Raw genomic sequence first — 22,486 nt, forward strand, 5'->3', positions numbered from 1 at the left:
GGGGCTGCAAACTCTGCCGGGTCGGGGCTGGAAAATGTTCTCACCAGCTCCATGGCTGGTGAACATGGCAAAACACTTTGGTGTCCTTAACTTGTTCCCCCAATTGGTGATTACATTCCCCAGATCCGCTCGGGTGGGGGGAGTTTCCCTGGGCCACACAGCCTCAGGCAGGGCTGAGGTTCTTAGCAGCACCCTACAGAGGGCCTAGGTGATGATGGCAATGATGATGATGATGGAAGCCAAAGTCACAGCAGTCAGGCAAGTCATTCAGGGGCTCTGCTGCTCTAAATGTCACCTCTTTGACCCCCACTTCTGTGCAGTCCTGTCCTCAGCCCCACAAACAACACAGCATGAGGCTGTCCCTGCAGATGCCTTTCCACCCAAGGAACCGCATAGATCAGCCTCTCAAAACCCACGGTGGGTTGAGTTTGGTTGGGTTGCTTGGTTTGTTGGTTTTTTCTTTTCCCCATCGTCTCTCCCGGGCTGCGTTAGCTCCATCTCCTCGCCGCGGAGCTGCGGCCGATCCTGCCCGGTCACCGGGCGGGAACAAGCGGGGATTGTTCCCGGGGCTGGGGAGTGCAGCATCGCTGGCGCGGAGAGGGCAGCGAAAGCCACGCCGCCCCATCCTGCCTTCCCTTCCGTGAGTGCCGAGGGCTGGGTGCTGAAGGGATGCTGGAATCGGTGCCGAGACCTCGCTCCTAACGAACACCACGGTGGCTTGGCTCGGGTTGGCACTGGCTTGGTGAAACACGTTTCCCCTGAGCTGCACCCTGGGAGAGGAGATAAGCATCGGGAAAATATGCAGCGATAGCGCTGCCAGGGGTTTGACACAGCAGAATGAGTGCTTGTGCCATTATGGGTTCCTGCTGGCTGGAGTGCACCTCCCTGCCAGGACAGGTCCCTCACTCCTTTAACACTTCGAAACTGGGGGAGGTGAGGCCGGAGGAAAGAACCAATCTGCCACATGGGTAAGTGTGGGCCCCGTGGGCTTTGCTTGCTGTTAGTCCAGTGCATCACTGTGAGGAGTCTGCGCTTTCATATGGTGAGAGCGAACATGGAAGTATTCTTTATTAAGTAGGTCCGTAAGAGCAGACAAAACCAATGTGCCTGAAGAGATCTTCAAAGACAAAATGGCTCATGTGACTGGGGAAAGTCGAGGGGACTTCTTCAGAAAATGAGTGTGGTGTTGTACTTGAAAGGAATAAAGAGGTACAGAGTATTTCTTTGCTCAATTTAATTTCTTCCCCTGCCTTTACAATTCCTGAATGCTATCCCAGGAAAAGTCTTTCGCCTTAAGCAGAGCTTTTGCTTCATTAGCATAGCTGAGGGCAGATCAGTGCTGGAGGAGTTTGCCTTGTGCTGCTGCTAGCAGTGGGCAGCATCACTGACAGGATCATCAACAGAGAACTGAGCAACCACTGGGAAGTGTTGAACTCATATAGACCTCAGATATTTTAGAAAAAATTAATGAAGCCACCTTTTGTTTTAATTCCCATTGTGTCTTTATAGCCATGCAGATTGCATACCACCCGCATCTAAGAGGAGCTTCAGACAAAATCATAACCCAAAATTTAGGTGCACCACAGTAACCTGCTCTGACCCAGGACGGTTCCAGTTCTGTTACCTCCTCCTGTTCCACACTCACAGACATCAAAGTCCCTGGATGTATGTCACCTTCTGGGACACCACAGCTGGGGAGAGGGGAGGTGCTGACCCCTCACACTCAGATTAGGGCTCAGTGTCCCAGATTGTCCTGCAGGCAACATTACAGGTTACATTATTTGGTATTCAGCATTTTCAGGTGTGAGGATGGGAACCTCTGCTGATGAGTGGTGACCTCTAGGCCAGGGACTCACACTGACTTGACCCAAGAAATATTTATGGACTCCATGAAGAAGTGGAGAACTTCCACCAGTGGAGCTGAGAGGTCAATAAGAGCTTGCCACTGCCCTTGGGCAGAGGAAGGGCTAGACCGGGAGTTCCCATGTCTTGGCTGTTTTAACCACAAAAAACTCCTAAACCAGAGGGTGAATGTAGCAGCAATGAACACCAAACCCAGGAGCTAAATGAACTGAAACAGAAAGTCATGACTCATGTATGGTGTATGGGTCTGCACAGAATTTCTTACTCCTACTTCCCATATACCTTCAAAGAGCTGCAAAAACCCTCCCCTCTCCCCCACTCTTTTTTTTAAAGCTGAGTTTAGAAAGAATATTTGCAAAAAACTATTGCTTAAGCTGTCATAAGGAGCAGGGATGGGCTCTACCCTCCTCAGCAGCTATTTCAGCTCCTGCCTGGGGCATACTGCACTCCCTGCACTGCTTTTTGCCTTGTGGGTACTTACCTACCTCTTCTGCATACCCTGAGTAGTTGTGATATTATGAATGCTACTCAAAAATGAAATATCACAGGGTGCTATTCCAGCCTAAATCATCCCTGTGACTCTGGTCTGTGCTCGTAGCTAGTTTTGTGTGATTATTGTAGCAGAATTGTTTTCTAGGCTTGGAGCTTGTAAATGCCAGCTAGAGAAGGAGAGCAGGGAAATGAATTTGGCTGAGGAGTTAGGTTTATCTTCTGTACAAGTTACTGATATGATCATTTGTATTTGACTCAGTCAGCAGTCATTTGTTACACGCATTAACAAACACTTATTAAAGTCATGTAGAAGCTGACTGCTACTTAGTACACTAAATACCTCAGGCTTCTCCCAGCACTACAAAATTATTGTACTATTTATTCATGTATATATATATATATATATATATATATATATACACACCATGTGTATATACAGAAAGATGTGTGTAGATGCATGCATGTGCATGCATGTTTGGAGACTGTTATGTTCTGCTGATCCTTCAATACAGAGCCATCCCTGTGGATGCTCTCCAGTTGAAATTACCTCACTCAGTTTACACCACGAGAGTGGGTGAGGCAGGGCTGCTCTCACTGTCAGTGCAGCCCCAGCCCACACAGCCTGAAGTCAGCAGCAGCCCCACCAGTGCCTGGGTGGCCGTGGCCAGAGTTCCTCCCACTCCAGGGAGCAGAGCAGCTGTGGATGAGCATCCCTCTGGAAGGTGGGAAAGGAGCAGCTACTCTGTCCCAGCAGGGCATTGGCTGCATAAACCAGCTTGGTGCAGACTGGGCCTGGTCCCAAGTGTCAGAAGAGGTCACATTTTATTTAGTGTGTCTGTTTTCAAGGCAAGAGCCCGAGGTGGCTTCAGTCCTGCACTGAGAGCTCTTTGCTGCCCACTCCATGGGGCACAGTGAGCGTTCACCAAGGAGCAAAACTGCCCTGGAATTGCAGTGTGTCTCTTAAAACTGGTCACACCATGGTGCTGGTGGCAGCAGCCCACCAGCTGCTCCTGCCAGGGCAGACCAAGGGGGCACCTTGTTGTCAGGGACCAGGGGTGGCTGCTGCACTTGGGCACCAGGGCATGGGGGTAGGCAGCTGTTTTGTGCCACCTCTCTTCTGCACAAGCACCCCCAGAGCATCAGTAAAGTGGAAGATCTTGTCCTGCACTCTGATTTACTTGGAAAAAGATATGTCACTAAATATTGCCTCATTCTGCAATGAGACTAATACTTTCCAAACAGCTGCAGGTCTCTCCTACCCTCTGAAGTATTCTTGTGGGGGAGTGACGTGGAATATGTTCCTCTCTGAAATATTATTTTCATTTGATGTGTGTTCTAATGTGTGCGCAATACTGTCAGTGAGATTACCCCAAACTGTCACGTGTTGAAGACTCTGTGCAATTTGTTCCTATAATGGCACTTCTTACTGCTGAACATTTTAAACTTTTTTATAAGCAGACAAATAAGTATTGGGAAAGTCTCACTTGAAATAGGGAAAACAGCTCCTGGGGGAAAACAATTTTTATTGTTCTTGGTTTATGAAACACTTAACAGAGGTCAGACTTCTTTTCTGTGTAAAGATTGCACATGTGGGTACAGAATGATTTTTTGAGTCTCACAGTATGTCAGTAGCAGCAGTAGAATGCCATTATTAAGCATTAAATAATTAATGTTAATAACTAAGATGCTGATGGAAGGGCTGAGGTGGTAGGGCTGCATTCAGACGAAAGCTCCTTGCTCCTGGTCTGCCTCTCACACTGCTCCAAAGCAGGTGCACACAGCGTCTTTGCTCTGCCTGTGCACTTCAGCTGCCTGACTGAGCTCTGCCCTGACCTTCCCTTGCAAAGAAGGGCAGGCTTTTGCCCACAGGGAAAGGCAGATTAAATGAAAACCAAACCAAAAGCAGCCTGCAGAGCTCAGGCCAGGGCAGTGTGTTTGAAGGGAAGCAGCTCCCAGTGCCCGGTGAATCAGCCTGTGAGCAGCAGCCAGGGCACGGCCGGAGCAGGATGTTGCTGGATGCCAGGGCAGCCCTGGGCACGTTCAGAGGAATGGGAGGTTCAGGAGCAGGGGGTGGCACACGTGGCCCTTCCTGTCACACACAGGCACAGCCCAGGCTCAGCACAGGCACGGGCAGTGTCACCTGTGCTGGAGCCATGCCCTCAGTGACTCCAAGGTCCGCAGGTGCAGGAGGGGCTCAGCAGGGAGGACCCAGGTGCCCCATGGCACAGTGACTCCATGCTGGGTCCTGCTGGCTCCCCGCTGCCCTGGAGCTGCCCCAGGCAGGTGTGGGCACCCCAGCTGCTGTGGTCCTCCCCTCTGCTGCTGCTCCTCCTTAAAAATTAGGAGATTAGTTGGTGTGAAGAAGTATTATTTATAGTCATATTTCACTACATACACCTCCAAGCTGGCTGTGATGCCAGGAAAGATATGAGGTTAACAAATCAGGGAGTCAAAATCTGCTCTTCCCACTTGATGAAAGAATGTATGAATTTCACCCTCAGACTGTGACTTGGGGATGTACCTCCAGCTAGCCCCCAGCTTTTGCTGCCACTATTTACCTAAGATTCCTTGCAATTTTATAGCTGTCGAATGTCTGGCTTAGGTAGAGCAAAACCCTGAAGTATTCCTACCAACCCTGTGTGTGTGAACAAGATGAAGTATAGAAGCACTCACCAGGACAACAGTAATTAGCTGCAACTTGTAAATCAAAATGCATAATTAATGCTGTGTCACATACTGAGTATAAGTCATGCAATGAGAGGGTTGTGATGGCAATTAGAAATTCCTGAGCTTTAAGACCATTGCTGTGTCAAAAATCCTGCTCCACTTATACAAGTTGTCTGGGTAGTATCAGGCCTTTGTGCAGCATCAGGCTGAGGGACTGCTTGCACCTCCCAGGGACCCTCTTGCAGCTCCCTCTCTGAAGAAACAACAATTCCTCTGTCCTGGAGCACACCTCTGAGTGATAGAGTAATCCTGAGCCCAGGTGAGAGCCAGCTCTCCCCCTGCAAAAGGGGAGTATTGAAGGTCCTCCTACTCACTTTTCTTTCCTTTTCTTTCCTCGTCCTACACAAACACCAAGTGCTCCCTCCCTCTCATATGAGTTTCTCCCATTCCATGGAGCGTGGGGAATGGTCATGCCATGGCCCAGGGCTTCAATCTGATCAGTGAAGAAAGCTGATCTGTGCCTGTCCCATGCCCATGGCACAGCAGTGCTGGGCTCTGAACCAGGGGGTGATGCAGCTTGTCCTACCTCCAGTGCTCCACATCCAAAATACCTGTCCAGGAGCTGAGACACCTTTGCAATGACTCAGAGCACGTGTTGCCTGTCAATAACATTTGCTGTTTCAAAGGACATCCAAACAGGGTGCCACCCTGTTTGTCCTCTGGTCCTGTCAAATGCTTCCAGCATCACAGAATGATCACATCAGACGTGTTTGGTTTGGGGGCCCAACCTAGTATTTCCCAGTATTTCCCTAGTATTTGCCACTGAGACTGAAATTTAAAATCATGCTGCTTGTAATATGCTAAGGCTCTTATTAAAAGAGGGAGGTGCAGACAGCGCAGTGTCCCGTGCCTGGCAGAGGGAGGAGGGGAAGGGTGATCTCCCCAGCTTCCCCCTTAGCACCACTCCCACTCTTTCTCACTGATTTTTAGGAAGAAAATTTCATTCTGCATCAAACACCTCCCACCTCTATACCCCACACTCTTCATGGCCTGTAAGTGTATTTCTACAAGCATTTTGAACTAAATGCTGCTTTCGAACATGTCCCCAAACCCTCCTGGTACTCCTGGATCATCTTTTTGAGCCTTCCACCATTTAATGGCCCTCTTACAATATTAATGGTTTAATGTTCTTACAATATGAGATTAATCTAACTCTGCATTTTTTTACATAATAATTGTTATTAAATCTCTGTGTCCTGACGAAATATTATGAAGAGGTTTCTACCAGCTGCTACAGTGGTAAGGCTGGATGCACAGACCACTGATTTCTTTTGTTTTGTAGAAGCTGTACAGGACTGAAGAAGGACCACATATTATTTTTACTGCAGACTTTCCACAGGTCACTAAACTGACACCTACAGTAAGCAGATCACCATTATTATTCTGAACAGGGAGGCAGCCCCATCCCAGCATTATGAACTAGTTTGAGAAAATTACTGATTTTTTTTCAGTTCAGCAGCTGAACCAAAATGTTAATAAAAGAAACAAAGAAGCAATTACCAAAATGAGCAGTATTTAAAATTTGCAGGTGTTTCTTTTAGCTAAAAAAAGCCTTGCCCACAAAACCCATTCCATCTAACCCACGTTAAAACGTTTTATTTCTTTGCATTTGTAAAAAAAAAAAAAAAAAAAAAAGAAAAAAGAAGAAAAGGAGAAAAGGAGAAAAGGAGAAAAGGAGAAAAGGAGAGGCTCCATGCACATATCTGCTCCTACACATTCATGATGCCAGCCAGCATCAGCTGAGAAATCCTCCCTCAGAGAGCAGCTGTGCCCCCCTGCACTGGGTGAATGACAAGGATCTCACACTGCCCCAAAACGCTGCTGCTGTGACCAATTGACCAATAAATAATGTCTTGTTCAAGGATGATCTCCTGAAGAGCCAGGCAATCGCTGTTCCTTGCCTAAATGCTCCTTGATGGGTGGGGATCCATTAGGAGGGATGCTTTATGGGTGAGGGTTTTTTTGTGCAAACTGAAAGTCTGCAAGGGCATGGGGCCAGGAGCATCCTGCAGTGTCCTCTCTCTTTAGTGGGGTAAATTGTCACCAACAATTAATCACATCTTTGTTTGCTTGTTAGTTATTTTTCCCCACAAATTTGGGTCAAATTGATGAGCAGTTTTGGGATAACTGAATTACTTTTTAAGGATAATTTGTATTTTCCTTCTAAGAAACTGCTGAGATCTACCTCAGCAGATTATTACTATTAGCAGCTCTGAGAATCCTCTGGGCAGCTGGAGACCATGTAGAAGAGACAGAAGTGAGGCAAAACATTTTCCAAGCAAAGATATAATTAGGGATTAGAGAGACTGATCCCACTGCATAGTGTAATTAGGAGATTATGGCGGGGCATTGACTGGGATTAGATTTGACAGAAAAATCTGTGCCCTACTATATAAAACCTTCCAGGTTTTGAAATGGAAACCTATTAACAAAAAAATCTTCACTGTCTTAAATCCATGTTCTGCAGCAGCCTGGCTGCATGTTGAGGAGTGAAGGGAAGCCTGTGTGAAGTAAAGAAACCCCTGACAGGAGCTGACCACAGCTCTGCCTGCTGCTGCCCCTTCCCTGCACAGAAACTGGTCCCAGCTGAGCTCCTCTGGTGCCCCCACCAACCCCTGAGCCAAGCCTTTCCTTGAGCATCTCCTGGGTGGCAGCACCATGGGGCAGTGACTCGAGGACCCCCTGCTTCTCCTCTGGCTTCTGGGCTGCTGGGATCTCCCCTTGGGTTTGGGAAGAGGCTTGAAGTGCTCCTGCCACCTCCCTGGCCCTGGGCATTGCATGGGAGGACAGAACCACTCTTTTACTCAGTGAGTGGGGCCAGTGCAGGCACCCTGTGGGCTGGAGGGCAGGGAGAGAGGGAGAAACTCAGCTGAGCACAGGCCTGGTGTCACAGTGCTGTGCATCAGCCAAGCCAGCCCCTAAATCCAACTACCACCAAGAAAATTGTGAGATCCACCTACATGGATCACATTTCCTTATCTCCCACCCTAAAGCAGTTCTAAAATCAATAACTCAAAAAAATCCCTAAATTATACCTCTAGATGAACCTCCAGCAGGACAGGCTTGGTGTGCTCTCAGTAAATTAATTATTTTAAAAGTCAATAAAATACCCCAGTGAAGCACCTCCCAAAACAAGCAGTAAGACCAATTCTGCCATTCTGCTGCAGTATTTTTTGTGTTGCCCAGAAACATAGATTCCCTGGGGAGAAGAGGAAAATTGGGAACTGTGGTGCTCCCCTGCAACTCCCAGAACTTTGCCATGGGTTTCTTTGTCACACACTACAGTTGCACCAAGCCTGTCCAGTTTCCACAGCATTTTCTTCTCTCTTTTTTTGCAGTATTAATTCTTCATCACAGAGCCACCTTTTTACTGTGTTATATCTATTACTGGCTATTCCTGGCAGAGTCGATTGTAAATGTGAACAACTGTGACTACTTCACTTGTCTCATTGTATTCCCCAGCGCAGGAGTTGGATAATAAAATAACAACTCCATCCTATGGTCAATTAAGAGGAATAAATCTGGGGATGAAATACATGTGACAAACCCCCAGCGTGAGAAGGAACTGCAGCCTCTGCAGATATATTTTTTAGTTTACCAAAAATCAGTGTATTGCAAAGTTTCAACAACCTTCACAAGAAGATCTTGACCAAATCAAAGGCTTCTTTTACTTTGGGGAACATTGATTTTAGCAAGGTCAGTTACCTTTCTCTTGCTGTGCAATCACATAATGAAAAAATTGCAGAATTTACAGAAAATGGAGAGTCATCAGCACATCATTTGTCAGAGCCTGATTTGTCTGGAGACAAGTGACTGTCAGATTTCCTCAGCCTAGGAAGTTAATCTGGGTACTATCTGTCATCTAGTAATTGTGCTAAACTTCCCAGCACTCACATCAAGCCAAACATTCGGGATACTAAAATGCGGATTAAACATGTGATTTTAAATAAAAATTATTCCAGAGCAAGTGCTTGGATTTTCAAATCTTAAATTACTGTTTTGAATTGTTTTGCAATTTTATCTCTCATATGAACTAGATCTTCCTATACACTGTAGGCTTGTGTAGCAAATATCGTTGTTTCTCCTCTACATTCTATTTTCCTTGGTTGGAATTATTACCCACTGGAGTACCTTACTTCGCCTTTTTTCTATCTGACAAACTAATTAAAAAGTTACTTGAAGTTGCACATACAGAAGTAAAAGATTTAGAACTATAAAAAGTAATCTGTATGCTTCTATAAAAGCATGTCTCTGGGGGATATAAAATGACTGCGACATACAGTCAGGAATAAATGGTAACCCAGCAAATCAGAGCTGCAATTTCATCTCCCATTAAGAGATTAAATAATTTTCCTTTGACAGTGATTGCAGTTGAGCTTCACCATAGCTGAAGTTGAGCTTCACACCTGAAGGATGGGATGCCACACAGAGGGACCCGGACAGGCTCAAGCAGTGGGGCCATGGGAACACCATGAGGTTTAGTGAGACCAAGCACCAGGTGCTGCCCTGGGCTGGGGCAAGCCCAGGTATCAGCATGGGCTGGAGAGATTGAGAGCAGCCCTGCTGAGGAGAGCTTGGGGTGAACAAGAGGCTGGACATGCCCCAGCCATGGCACTCACAGCCCAGAGAGCCCAACGTGTCCTGGGCTGCATCCAAAGCAGGGTGGGCAGCAGGGCAGGGATTCTGTCCCTCTGCCCTGCTCTGCCCTGCTCTGCCCTGCTCTGCCCTGCTCTGCCCTGCTCTGGTGGGACCCACCTCGAGCCCTGCATCAGCTCTGGGTTTCCAGCACAGGAAGGACATTCTTGGAGCAAGTCCAGAGGAGGCCACCAAGATGATTAGAGGGATGGAGCACCTCTCCTGTGAGCAAAGGCTGGGAGAATTTGATTTGTTCAGTCTGGAAAAGTGAAGGCTTTGGGGTGACCTAATTTCAGCTTTTCAGTATCTGAAGAGAACCCACAAGAAAGATGGAGAGAGACTTTTTACAAGAGTATGTAGTGACAGAACAAGGGGAAATTGATTCAAACTGAAAGAGAATAGGTTTAGATTACATACTAGGAAGAAATTATTTACTATGAGAGTGGCCAGGCACTGGCACAGGTTGCCCAGAGAAGCTGTGGATGCCCCATCCCTGGAAGAGTTCCAGGCAAGGCTGGAGGGAGCTCTGAGCAACCTGGTTTAGTGGAAAGTATCTCTGCCCATGGCAGAGGGTTGGAACTAGATGATCTTTAAGGTCCCTTATAAGGACATATAATATAAAAGCATGAGAACTTGTTTTAAAAGTGTGTGTTGACAAAGTACAGTAGATTTTCCTCCCACATTTGGCCCAGCAGGACCATTAGGTCATTTGTCAGAAGCTGCAGAAATGGTCAGGATCTTCTGAAATGGGAATTTCATTCCTTTTTTTCCAGAGAAGGATATTTTGTCTTTAGTAAGATCTTGGAGATCTTACTGTTCTTAAAATACCTGCTTGCTTAGGGAAATTTAAAATGTGAGTCTTCTCACTTGTGTTTATTTATTGAACCCTTGGGAGAAAGAAGTCTTCTTGTATATCCAGCAAAGTACCCTGAAAAGATCTCTATTTAAAGCAAGCCTACTCACCTGCCTGACAGCCCAGTTCTGTGGAATAATCCCATTGCTTGGGGCTGATCCAGAGCCCTGGGAGAAACTCAACACCCCCAAAGTGCCACTTGCACTGCAGTGAGCCCCGGGTCACCCCCCAGCCAGGGCCCTGGCCTCACCTGTGGAGCAGGGCTGGGTTCCCTGGCAGTGCCCGCTGGTTTTCCAGCAGTTGGCAATAAATAACCCACAGTGGGTGAGGCAGGATCTGAGCAGGGGGGCAGGAGTCCCCAGCAGCCCTGCACATCCCTGCGGTGTGGGGAGAGGCAAAAGCAGGCAAGAGAGAGCAAGGCAATGAATAATAGATTACTAAAATCTATCCAGCGAGAAAGTGCATACACAGGAGAGGGATAGAGTGCATAATTCATCTGTGCTTGGGTGGGGGGGTTAAACAAAGAAGAGAGCTGGGTTTTGTTTCCCTTTGTTTCTCTTTCGAGTTTTCCAGCAGTGTAAATGTGTTTTTATTCACCTGTCTTGGCCTTAGGGCTCAAAGATGACCCAGCTAGCATCCTGCCATCTGTCAGGTGATGGGGCTGGTCACACATGAGATGCCAAGGTGTGACTGATGACCTAAAAATTACTGTAGCCTATAATACTGCAGGCCCAAAGTGGTGAGCGTTGAGGATACACCTTTAAAAAGACCGGGACAAAATGCCGATACCATCTTGTCAATGGCTATTTCACAGCTCCTGAAAATACCCTGAAGGAATTTCTATCCTGTGATTCATGGTTAATCATCCTGCTCACTTTGCAAGCCATAAAATGTAGTGAGGTTGACTTTTGTCACAGCAAATGAAAACCTGTTTAACTTTCTTCTGTTCCTGTAGAATGAACAAGGGAGCAGAGGTTGGCTAACTTGGAGTCTGTAAAGGATGTTTCCTTGGGAATTGAGTATGTTTGTGTCTAAAAGTGACGATTCTACGTGATAACTTACACCCTGCAGTTGTAAAGATTAAACACCACTAATTCTTTTTTCATTACAGAAAGTCACATAAATATAGGCCCATAGTCTCAACTCAAGCGTTCTGCTTGTGCCAATATCCTGTCTCTGAAAGTCAAAAAAATTAAGCTCTTCTGGAGGAATAGCAAGTGAGACAACATGCCCTGGTTTCCTAATCACCGGGGGGGAGGGATAAAAAGCTGGTCTCTGCTGTAAAACCTGAGCATTTGTGACTGCCGCTGTTCCAGGGCTACCTGTGTGAAGTGCCTTTTGTTTTCTCATCTTGCTACACTCTTGGCCTTGGTGAAATATTTTATTTCAGGGTTTCCTGGTACTGATCTCTTCCAAAGATTAATGGTTTTAACATCTTAAAAAAAAAAAAGAAAAAAAGAAAAGGCACAATAAAATGGGAAGAATGGATAATGCCCACTCAGAAATCATGCAGAAAACTAGAGCTGCTCACATAAGATAAAGCAATACTTCAGTTTCTGTGTCTCCCCTGTCCTATTCTGAGAAGCAAATGCAAAAGTAATTGTTTTGTGGGGGTACCTGATTGCAGGAGCAATAGCTGAAGACCTATGACTTAGAAATTAGTATCTGCTTATTATTTCCTCATTGCTGTATCAGCAGATGTGTTTTAACTTCTGCTGTCATGGCAGCTTCTCAGCCTCCACAACAATAACTTGTCTCATGCTTATTGCTGAATTATGGTGTGTCCAGCACCTAACAAAACACTCAATTTGTGGCATGCACAGACCACCAGCTCTGCGCTTCTGTTGCTATTCTGTTAAGATGGAGCTGATGCAGTGAGTGCCAGAGATCATTTAGTGTCACACAGACTGACACAGAAAACTGCACTTTGAAACACTTGCTCAGAAGTAACTGTCCTGCCCTTCATTTTCTGACCAAGAGATGATTGTCGATACTGTGGTTCTTTTGAAGATAACTTGTGGTTATCAATGCACAAAACAATTTCCAGTAAACAGGACTAGAAATGGGTAATATATTTCCCAATGAATAGTAAATTAACAAGAAATTTACAGTAATTCAAAAAATTCAGATTTGATCTGAATTCATTTGAACGATGCTGCCTAGGGAGAGCAAAGGAAAAGCGATGTCATTGTATTCCTATCACAGAGCTGGGGGAGGGGGATGCCTCTTTTGAACACTCAGGCTTGGCATGAAAAATGCAGGTTCAGTATCTGCTTGAGGAGATTTAATCCCCCTCTACCACCTATTTCTCAGTCCTTCATCACTAGCAGCCACGCCATTTAGTATTCTGGGATGCCTGCAATCCTGTTGCTGCTGTTCCACTTAGCATTAATAATTAAATCTTCCCTGCAGAGGAACTGGGCTTGAGATATCTTCCATCCTCGAGAAGTGCTCCAGGCTGAGAAGCATTCACACCCTTTGTTTAAATGACTGCTCATATATTTTCCATGCGCCAAAACTGTGGCAGTCAGAGGGACCAAAGGTGGCCCATTTAGTGTGACTCTTGTGGTTAGCAGGCTAATCTGGAAGAGATTATAGACATTATTTTAAAGCCAGTTTCTGCTTCATTTGAACTAAACTACAAGGTCATTGTTTGGTATAAAAACTCTAACATTTAAATTTGTTTTGACCCCGGTCAGGACCTGTTTTTAATTTTGTTCCCTCCCCCGCCCTCCTTGCTTTTATTTTTTGTGTCGGCAGGAAGCCGAGAACTCTCCCTCCCTTTTCATTAATTGCAAACATAATGCTAACAAAACTCTGAGCCAGTGAACACCTCTCACTTGGCTTTGGAGTTCATTCATCCCTAAGGTAGAGCTATTATTTCATAATTGGAAGCACCTTCAAGGGACTCTTTTATCAGTAGTTTAATAGACACAGCTCTGCCACCGCTTCCTTGTGGATCTGCCTTGGTGTTAACAGCTTTTATCTTGGCTCAGCTGTTTGCAACTGCTCTGGGGCTCCCCCCTTCCAGGACATAGTTTCATCCTGACCGAAACCAGCATCCCACACAGCTTCACTCTGTCATTGCTGCAGACAGGTGCTCACCATATTTCTTCCCATGCTGCAGGAAGAGATCATGACCTCAGTTAGGTAAAACAGTGGATGGAGAGAACATATTATGTACTGGTAAAGTCATGACCTGGTATGCACAAGGCCTCTAGACTTTCTAATTAGGAACTGGTCTAATTAGAACTGTCTAAAATGCCCATGTAGTGCACACATTTTTATTTCATGGAATTCAAAAGAGATATAAGCCTCTAAAAAGGTTTAGCATTTATTAAATTGAAACATGACTTTTCAAAGGAAGTCTGTGATTACATGAATCAAGAATTTTAATGAGAGTTTGGGAATTGCTTTAATGACTTTGATAAGGGTAAGGCATTTTCACAAACATTTTAGGGAGTGCCAGCTCAGTGAATGGCTGAGGCTGGGGAAAAAGACATTAGACCACAGCTATGGCAAAGAGTTGCAGTGCAGTGTCACAGCCAACACAACTTCTGATTTCTCCTTTTCTTTATTGCAGAGCAATTGTAATAGTCAAACCATGTACATGAAACATTCCAGGAGATCCTTCACATCAGCTTGGGATGTAAAACTGCGATGGTTGAGCCAAAATACAAAAAATTTCCATTCTTTATAATGAAGCTTCTATTTTACTATTTAAAAACCACATGAAAATAACAAAGACACAGCCAATTCCCTTTTATCACTTTGTCCCATGGTTTCCTCTCTAGTGAAAAGCTGGAATGACTCATTTCTGGCTAGAAGTAGGTGAGACAGCAGCAGCATTGACTGTGTCACCTATGGCGTTATTCCTAGGCCAGCCCTCGAGCAATGAAATTCTTTATAAGGGTTTCTGTTCACTTTTTGGTGGAAAGAGGAAGGAAAACCAGCAGAGAAACTTTCAAGAAAGCAAACAAAATACAAAATGTGGACTTGGATTCCTTAAGATATCTCTGTTTGAAGGAGTGATGGATTAGAAAGGGTTTTGGCCCTGAACTCCAGTGACTCCTTGGGAATGGCTATGATATACTGAAATTACTAAGAACTCTGAGCCAGCACATAGTTTCCTTCATACCAGCCCACTCAGGGACTTGAAATAACTTTTTTTTTTTTTTTTTTTTCAGAAGCAAAACTCAGAAATGAAAGATAGAAACACAGCTTGCCATGGAAAAGACACAACCTTCTACCTGACTTTTTCTGCAATAGCTATTGGCACAGGAGGATTGTTTTTTTCTTTTATGAAGCAGGATAAAATTCAGAAGAGTTGGTGCAGGGGCTATGATGGAACAGAGGAACTGGAGAAGGAAGACTAAAAGATGGCATCTGTACTAGTCAATTAAACACAGTCACAGGTGCTGGAACTTGATCATACATACTGTGAAATTGTGAAAGCAGTCCTCCCCATGGCTTTGGTGAGAGGCTAGCTTGCCATCTCCCACACATGTTCTGCAATAGGACCATTCCCAGCCAAGCTTTAGGCTGTGATTTGCAAGAATGTTGACTCAGCTGAATATTGCAGTTAGCAGATTAAGTATTTTTCTGAGTCACTGGGATGCATAGAGTAAAACCTCTTCCACCAGGATTGCTCTCTAATTCAATTTTCTTCAAGAACAGCCCCATGGTGACCAGGCAATACCTTTAAGAAAGAAAATTCATGCTTATATACCAAAAGAATTTGGAGAACATCTGAAATAAAATATGTGTGTCCATTTTTCATATGATTTGAGGCAGCTGAAAATTAAAACTTATGTCACTCATTTTTCTCTCATGAATTTGTCTAATTCTTTATGACAGTGATTTCCAGTAAGTACATGAACAGACTCTAGAGTGCAATTGATCTGAACACATATGGGTGTCTACCCTAAGAAGAGATTAATTAATCCCCAGACTCCTTTGGTTGTGATAAATAGAAGTCCACTGAGTGTGAAGGGAGTTTTGTCATCCATCTTTGATGTAGGTATACAATAATATATACCCAAAAAAACTTGGGCAGTATGAACCTCTCCTCTGACTTTTAACTATGTTTGTTAAGCTGAGGGGAAACCAATCCAGATTGTTAGTTTCTGCTGTTCCTCAGAAAAACCACCCAGCATTGACCAGACAACCTCACATAACTTCACTTTGACTCCACTGGGAGCTTTGCTGGACCTTGAGAAGCCTCTGTGGTTGCATGGGACCAGCAATGGGCAGTATGAGTTGGAGCTTCCAGTTTCAGAGCACCCACCAGTGACTGGGTTGTTTACCAAGCCACACCAGAACCTTGCACTGAAGGAAATACTGAACTTCTGTGATTTGAGGAACCAGAAACTCCTCTGTGAATCCTCTCTAAGACTGAACTTGGTGCAGGATAATAAAATTAACTTCAACATGAGTAAAACATTTATCACACTAGGGTTTATTTAATTCTTTTTGTAAAGCTATGTATTATTTAGATTCTGCTTATCAGTTGTTGCTAAACAACCCTTCTTTTTCATTAGAAAATATACAAAATATATAAAACTTAAAGTCACTTATGCAGGGCTATCCTTAGTTCTCAAAGGTATAAATGGACATTTATGTTGTGCCTTTGAATATGAGCACTTTTTATTATAGGTTTATCGAAATAGATATTACTATTTAAAGGATAAATTGCCTGTTAGCTCAAACTGTGGTGAGATGAAGACATGACTAGCTGTGCAAAGACTACTAAGATTTAGCTTAGGAAAAGGTCTTAGGTCAAGGTAGCACAAAGAAGTGTCCGCCTTCATCTACTGTAGGCTTTAGCTATTCAGTCAGAAAATTATTCATTACTTTTCTCAATTTTTAATTCTGTGCTGTGACTCAGAGGTATATTTTAGTGCTCCACACAGAAGTGATACAGTTTGGAATTGATAAGAGAAAACAATAAACAGTTTAACTATACAGGTGAGTAGGGAACCAGCTCTTGGCAAGAGCAGAATCAAAAGATCAGTTCGACCAAAACAAATCTCACTTTGTTCTTTAGTAAGGCTAACAGTCAGATAGCTGCAAAAAAATGTCCTTCAGTTGCAAACTGAGACTGCAAATACAAACAATAGGTATGTTTGAATTTTTGTTAACAGCTTCCACTGGACACTCTGAGAGAGATGTGAATCCTGAAGATCACAATGGTGATGTGGCTAACAAACAGCAAAGTGAAAAACCATTTGTTGGCCACTGTCCATTCTGCCTAATACAATTTGCAAAAATAATCTTCTGGCAAAATGTAAAAAATTTACAAATTCCTTGCTGATTTTTCACAGTACAACAAATCATCTTCTCTGAACTGTGGATAAAAGTTCCTCCTTAAGGCAGAAAATTCCTTTGTAGTGTCATGGTGAAGGAAGTTCTTTACTGAACTCATGAGAAATCTGGGTTCCTTTTTCTGTAGTCTTTACTTTAGTTGTTCCCTCGTCAATTGATTTTCCTTATAATGCACAGTTATATAAATAAAAATGGCTCATCTATTAGTTGAGTCAGGAGATAGGGAGTAAATTGACAAGTTCATGCAAAAAGCCCACAGCATCTGCACTTTGTGAAAAAGTGTTTTTGTAGTACAGAGAAAGAACAGAAAGAAGGAATTGATTGTATGTCTACGTGTAGGTGGTAAGAGTATTTTTAGATAGAGGTGAGAGGCTGGAAGCTGTCAAAAAACTGAGAGTAGGAGCAAAGTACACAGGAGATGTCCCAGGTAATGTGTTTTATATCAGGCAAGCTTAGCCATTATATAAAATACATTTGTAAGTAGGATTAAAAGTAAAATAAAAATATATTCTAGTTATATAAAAAATATTTGCTGAAATAAGTGCATTTGTCTAAATTCAGAATGGTTTCTCTACAGCATATCACTGCTAAGATTATAAGACCAAAAAGAGAAAAGGTCACTAAAAAGGAGTGAAAACTTGAGGAAACAGCACAATGAGCAAGGTGGATATTTGCAGTATATGCCTGTTAGATGTGACAAAGCTTTTTGTATTTGCCTTCTTGGTCATTTCCGAAAGAAAGAATCAACACAGTTCATAATGAGATTATGTTTGGTAAGGAGGGGTGGCAAACAATGAATAAACAACCCAGATTTAATACCAATCACGTTTTCAGCAGCACATTTCTGCTGGTTACCTAACACCAGTTCTGGCACTATGAGTAACAGGATGGCAGCAGCCACTCTCAGATACGCATTTCTAATTAATTAAAACATGACACACATCTAGAATTACTGTGACTGAGGCATAAAATAATGGACAGCTGAACTTGCAGAGATTTGATATAGACTCAGAACTAAAAAAAAAAAAAAAAAAGGCAATTTCACCTTCAAAATTAATAGGCTCAGCTTTTTATACATCTAACACTAGTACTTGAGAACTTTTGAATCTGAGAAGTGAAAGCAACATTTCTATGCCTAATTCAAACACCAGAAATTGATTTTTTCAAGACTGGATTTTCAGAATTGTGAAGCTTGTTTTCTATGGACTTGTGTTTCATCATAGATAGTAACTGTCCTCTTTTCCTCCACAATTGCAGCATTTATAATGTCACTTTCTTATGTGGATTCTTCTCCACCTCTATATGGCTGACTGCTTCCACAGACCTTGTGGGAGCTTAACTACCTTTAAGGGAACTCCCTTTTGGCAAACACAGTTAAATTTGGACAAAGGCTTTGAAGGCTTGGTGTAATAGAACAGCTAGACACTTCAAACATTGATGTTTCATAGGGAATCAGTTTACAAAGAGAGAGACTGATGTTGCTGTGTGCAAGGTATGATACAGAACAGTCAGAACATAATAGATACATGAATTGAGTCCTGTACTCTCTATCATAGCTCGCATGTACTACATAAAGCAATTATTGTTGGCAGTTCTTTCAGTCTGGGATTTGTGAGGTCAGTACATGTACTGGATGTTTCCAACTAATATATATATGTAGTCCCATCTGAGGTATGAGTATGGCAGCATTCCTACATCTCCAGGAAAAACAAGTCATGGTGAGTAAAGGTGATGAACTTTAGCTCTTTCTAAATGGCAGAGAAATCCTTCATAGGCAGAATACGCAACAGCTACTAAAATTGGAACTTGGGCTGGACAGTTTATTTGTAATGTGGAATCTTTCATGACTGCACTTGGGCAGGGACTCAAAATTACATATCTTCTGGCACCTTCAGCTCTATTATGCTTGTTGATCTTATGTGGGACCATTGGTTCAACCCTGACTCAGAGGGAAGAGTGCCTCAGACTGAATCACCAATGCTGTATCCTGCAGCACTCTAGTGAAGCCTTGGCAGTAAGGAAGGATAATTACTATGTGGTTACCACAACTGATTTTTGGGATGCTTTTATATACACCTCAGGCATGTCAGCAAGTAAAATGCAGTCAGCTTGTTCAGAAGTACCCAAGTGTTCCAAGTACATTATTTTTTACCACAAAACTGGGCATACAGATAGAATCCTACTAGACAGAAACATCCAAGAATTACTCTATATCTTTTTCATGTATGTGTAATTCACAAAAGAGTGAACATGGATAAGCAACTACTGTCCTTTTACATGTTTCTTTTGCCTTTTAAGGATAAATAATGGACATCTATATACAAGATGTTCTTTCTTTCCCTTACAAGAGAAATGCTGGTGTCTAGTCTGTTTTTTCCAGACCCTGTGAATAACTGCTGAATGAATGGGTGTGACAGTGTTATCAGTCTTACAACACCAACAGAATTTTAGTAATTATGTTTTGTGAACAGACAGCCCGAAGTCAAATGGTCCTTGGTGTCAAGGGGACATTCTCACAAGTACTCAGGCTTGAGAAGAAGAAGCTTTAAGGTATATGCAGTGTTTTCTACTTATCTTGCATGTTTGTTGCATTATACACGTGAGATTTCAAGGAACTATCAATATTGAAATTTCAAGATGGATTGCAATTCCATATGAAAATATGTGCACGTGTTCAATTAAACCTATAGATGCTGTTTTCATCTTTTCTTCAGTTAAAGTCTGTTTTTCTCTGCTACTGGCACTTCTCAGGCATTTTTCCATTGCTTGTCCTTCCCTCAGCAAACCTGTTCTTTCCACCTTTTGATGGATTTACTGTCTCCTTCCTCCTTCCGTGCATTAAAATAGTCAAAGCAGAAGTTAGACCAGCATTATCCTTCATTAGATTAATAGAGTGCAGAGAGTTTACACATCTCCATGCCATTGTTTCAGGCTGTTTGCAGATGCATTCAGATACCACAGTATCAGTTACAGTCAGTTCATGCTTTCAAGGTTATCTTTGCAACCAAGAGAACTAGATACTGCCATTTCAAAGAGAAAGATAAGATTACTTACAATTTGAAAACGCGATGAAGGCCACCTAAATATTTTCAAACAATGTTTGAAAACTTTCTTTAGTATAGTACGAGATACCAAGCGAGTTAACTGGAAATAAATGTCAAGGACTATTTCTTATTATTTCTCTTCGGGCAACTATTTAAAAAATGTGGTTTCTTCGGGTATCGTCTGTTAGACAGTCAGACCGACCCCTGTTTGCAGCGAGGAAGGTGCGTGGTTTTTGTTTTCCCTCTGCTCGTTTCGGCAGGGACGGAAGGGCCTGGGTGTTCCACGCCCGTTCAGTTGTGAGCTGCTGGCGCGGCTCCGGCAGCCGCACCGGAGCGCTCCGGCGGCCCGCGGCGGGGCGGGCGGGGGACGGACGGCCGGACGGACGGACGGACGGGCGGCCCCGCCGCCGCTCGCCGGGGGCCGGGCGGTCCCGGGCACCGCCCCCGCCGCGCCCCCGCCCGGGCCCGCCCCGGCACGTGACCCGCGGTGACGCCGCCGTGCCCCGGAGCCGCCGCTCGCCGGGGCCGCGGCGGGAGCGCAGCGGGAGCCGCGGAGCCGGAGCGGGGCCCGGGCGGCAGGTGGGTGGCCGCGCCGCGCCCCTCGGCCCGCCGGGGAGGGCGCGGACGGCGCGGGGACGAGCGCGGCGCGGCCGCCGCCGGGACGGCCGGGCAGGGCAGGCTGGCCCCGCGGGGGCACGTCCGCGCCCGGGCCGGCTCGCGGGGCCGAGCCCCGGCGCCGCCCGCCCCTCCCGGGGCGCCGCGCGGAGCGCCCCCCGCGCCCGCCGGCGCTCCGGGCGGCGCCGCCCCGCGCTGCCCCCGGCGGCGGCGGCTCCGCTCCGCGGGCGGCGCCGGGAGCGCCGAGCTGGCGGCGCCGGGAGGCAGCTCCGCACCTGGGCGCCGCCGCGGGCCGCGCTGCCGGGCGGCGGGGCCGGGCCGGCCGCGCTGCCGTGTGCGAGCGGCGCCCGCTCACCTGCGGGAGACAAAGGGAGGCAGCGGCCGCCCCGCCGCCCTTCCCGGGCGCCCCCGCCGGGCCGGGGGGATCCGCCGCCCTTGTGCCAACTTGAGCGCGGTAACTTGGGGTGCCTGGGCCGGGCTGGTCGGGCCGGCCGTGCCCGCTATTTAGCCAGTCCTCGCCGTCAGCAACTTAACAAAAGCCGCACCGGGAGCGAGCGGGACTGGCGGGGAGGGAGCGGGGGGAGGGGGGCGCGGGCTGCAGCGGCGCTGAAAAGTTGTCCTGACACTTGTTTAAAATGCATCGCTTATTCAGTGGTCTGAGTCACGGGCAGTTATTAAATGGTTGCTTATTATGCCTCTAGCGTTTAAAGACGTGTGAGCTCCGGGTAGGTAGTTTGCTTGCAAGCAGTGCTCCATTTCGAACTGTGTTTGAGGAAAGAGCGAAGGGCTAAGCTTGTTTTCGTACAGCTTGTAAATTGTCCGTGTTTTGTTTGTATCTCTCGTTTCCATTTGCCTCTATTTGTATGCAACTTTTGCATGCTGTCCATGCATGCTTTGCAGAGGGTGGCTCTTGCAGGCGTTGGTGAGGACTGGTCTGCAGGAAGATACTGGCTGAGGAGTCACGTGTGCTGGACAAGCAGTGGTGTCCCTTGGGAAGAAAGGTATGAATGGGGCTGAAGTCTGACAAGGGTCCAGTCTCCCAGGCAGTGGTCCTGCAGATACAGCCTGAACCCCTAAGAGAACTGCCCAGGGAGAAGCAGAATCATGGAATCTATTGAGGTGTAGCCAGAGTATCTCATCTGGCCTGAACTGTTAAGAATTTGTCTTAATTTAGCCTTCATAATTGAGTTTATTTCTGTATCAGCACTGCGGAAGGGTCCATTTCAGTAGTGGGTGAAGTTTGATGCTGAAAATGGAAAAAGATTGCACAAGTCAACTGCTGCTACTTTGTAGGACACTGCGAACAAGGTCACGCAAATAAATTTAAGGCGATCCGTTTGTACTCAGTAGCATTTTTTACAATTTATCAACTGCTTGTATTGGAAAGTAAGTAACAATTCCCTGTCCCCAGTAAGGCTTTTTTTTTTTTTTTTTTTCCCTAGAGGAAAATTAAAGAAATAGCAAATAGTATTTTAGGTTATTTCCCAAGACTCAGTTACCTGGTTCTGGAAGATGAGAAGTAAATGCTCTGTCCCTGATAATTTCAAAAGAGAGGGTGGGGATGAGATTTGAATTCTAGGATAATGCTGAAGGTAGGGGTGATCATCTCTCATATGATACATGAGCTTTTATATATGGATCATACATGGTCATATTTATGATTCTGTGTCTTAGAACCGTGCTTCTTTCAAGCATTTGCATGGACTTCAGGATCAACCCAGAGAGCATCATTCTGTAGTTGGGACTGGGTGCTCTGAGGAGATGAGGGTGCAGCTGCAGGGTTTAGGTTGCTCCAGGAGAGGCTGAGCTCTGAGCAGACCTACAGCTCTCCGAACCCTTTCTGAGGGTGATGGGAGCTGTCACATCGGGTCTAGACAAAAACGGTCTCGTTTTGTGGGGACGCATATAAAGATGTAGCTAGAGGCGAGTGTTG

General features: G+C 45.3%; 1 protein-coding gene and 1 long non-coding RNA gene across 34 annotated transcripts in view; one reads left to right on the forward strand and one right to left on the reverse strand.

Annotated features, from left to right (window-relative positions):
- Positions 1-12,627: 12,627 nt before the first annotated feature.
- LOC146768121 (uncharacterized) lies at positions 12,628-20,305 on the reverse strand. The gene is made up of 3 exons (XR_014950659.1): positions 19,949-20,305; positions 13,506-13,691; positions 12,628-13,152 (listed from the first exon to the last, which is right to left on the reverse strand). It is a non-coding gene; the product is annotated as an uncharacterized LOC146768121 (long non-coding RNA).
- A 97-nt stretch (positions 20,306-20,402) lies between these two features.
- The window catches only part of ARHGAP12 (Rho GTPase activating protein 12), a 75,424-nt gene continuing 73,340 nt past the window's right edge, over positions 20,403-22,486 (forward strand). For 22 of the 33 annotated variants that reach the window (XR_014953212.1, XM_085572978.1, XM_085572985.1 and 19 more), the window contains exon 1: positions 20,403-20,517. The gene's annotated coding sequence lies outside the window, so the exon portion shown is untranslated. Of the gene's footprint in view, positions 20,518-20,982; positions 21,008-21,453; positions 21,555-22,486 lie in introns of those variants that run through there. The other 11 variants (XM_085572981.1, XM_085572998.1, XM_085573002.1 and 8 more) reach the window with 3 other exon arrangements.

The sequence above is a fragment of the Lonchura striata genome, chromosome 2 (assembly GCF_050655825.1).
Source record: "Lonchura striata isolate lonStrDom1 chromosome 2, ASM5065582v1, whole genome shotgun sequence".
NCBI lineage: Eukaryota > Metazoa > Chordata > Aves > Passeriformes > Estrildidae > Lonchura > Lonchura striata.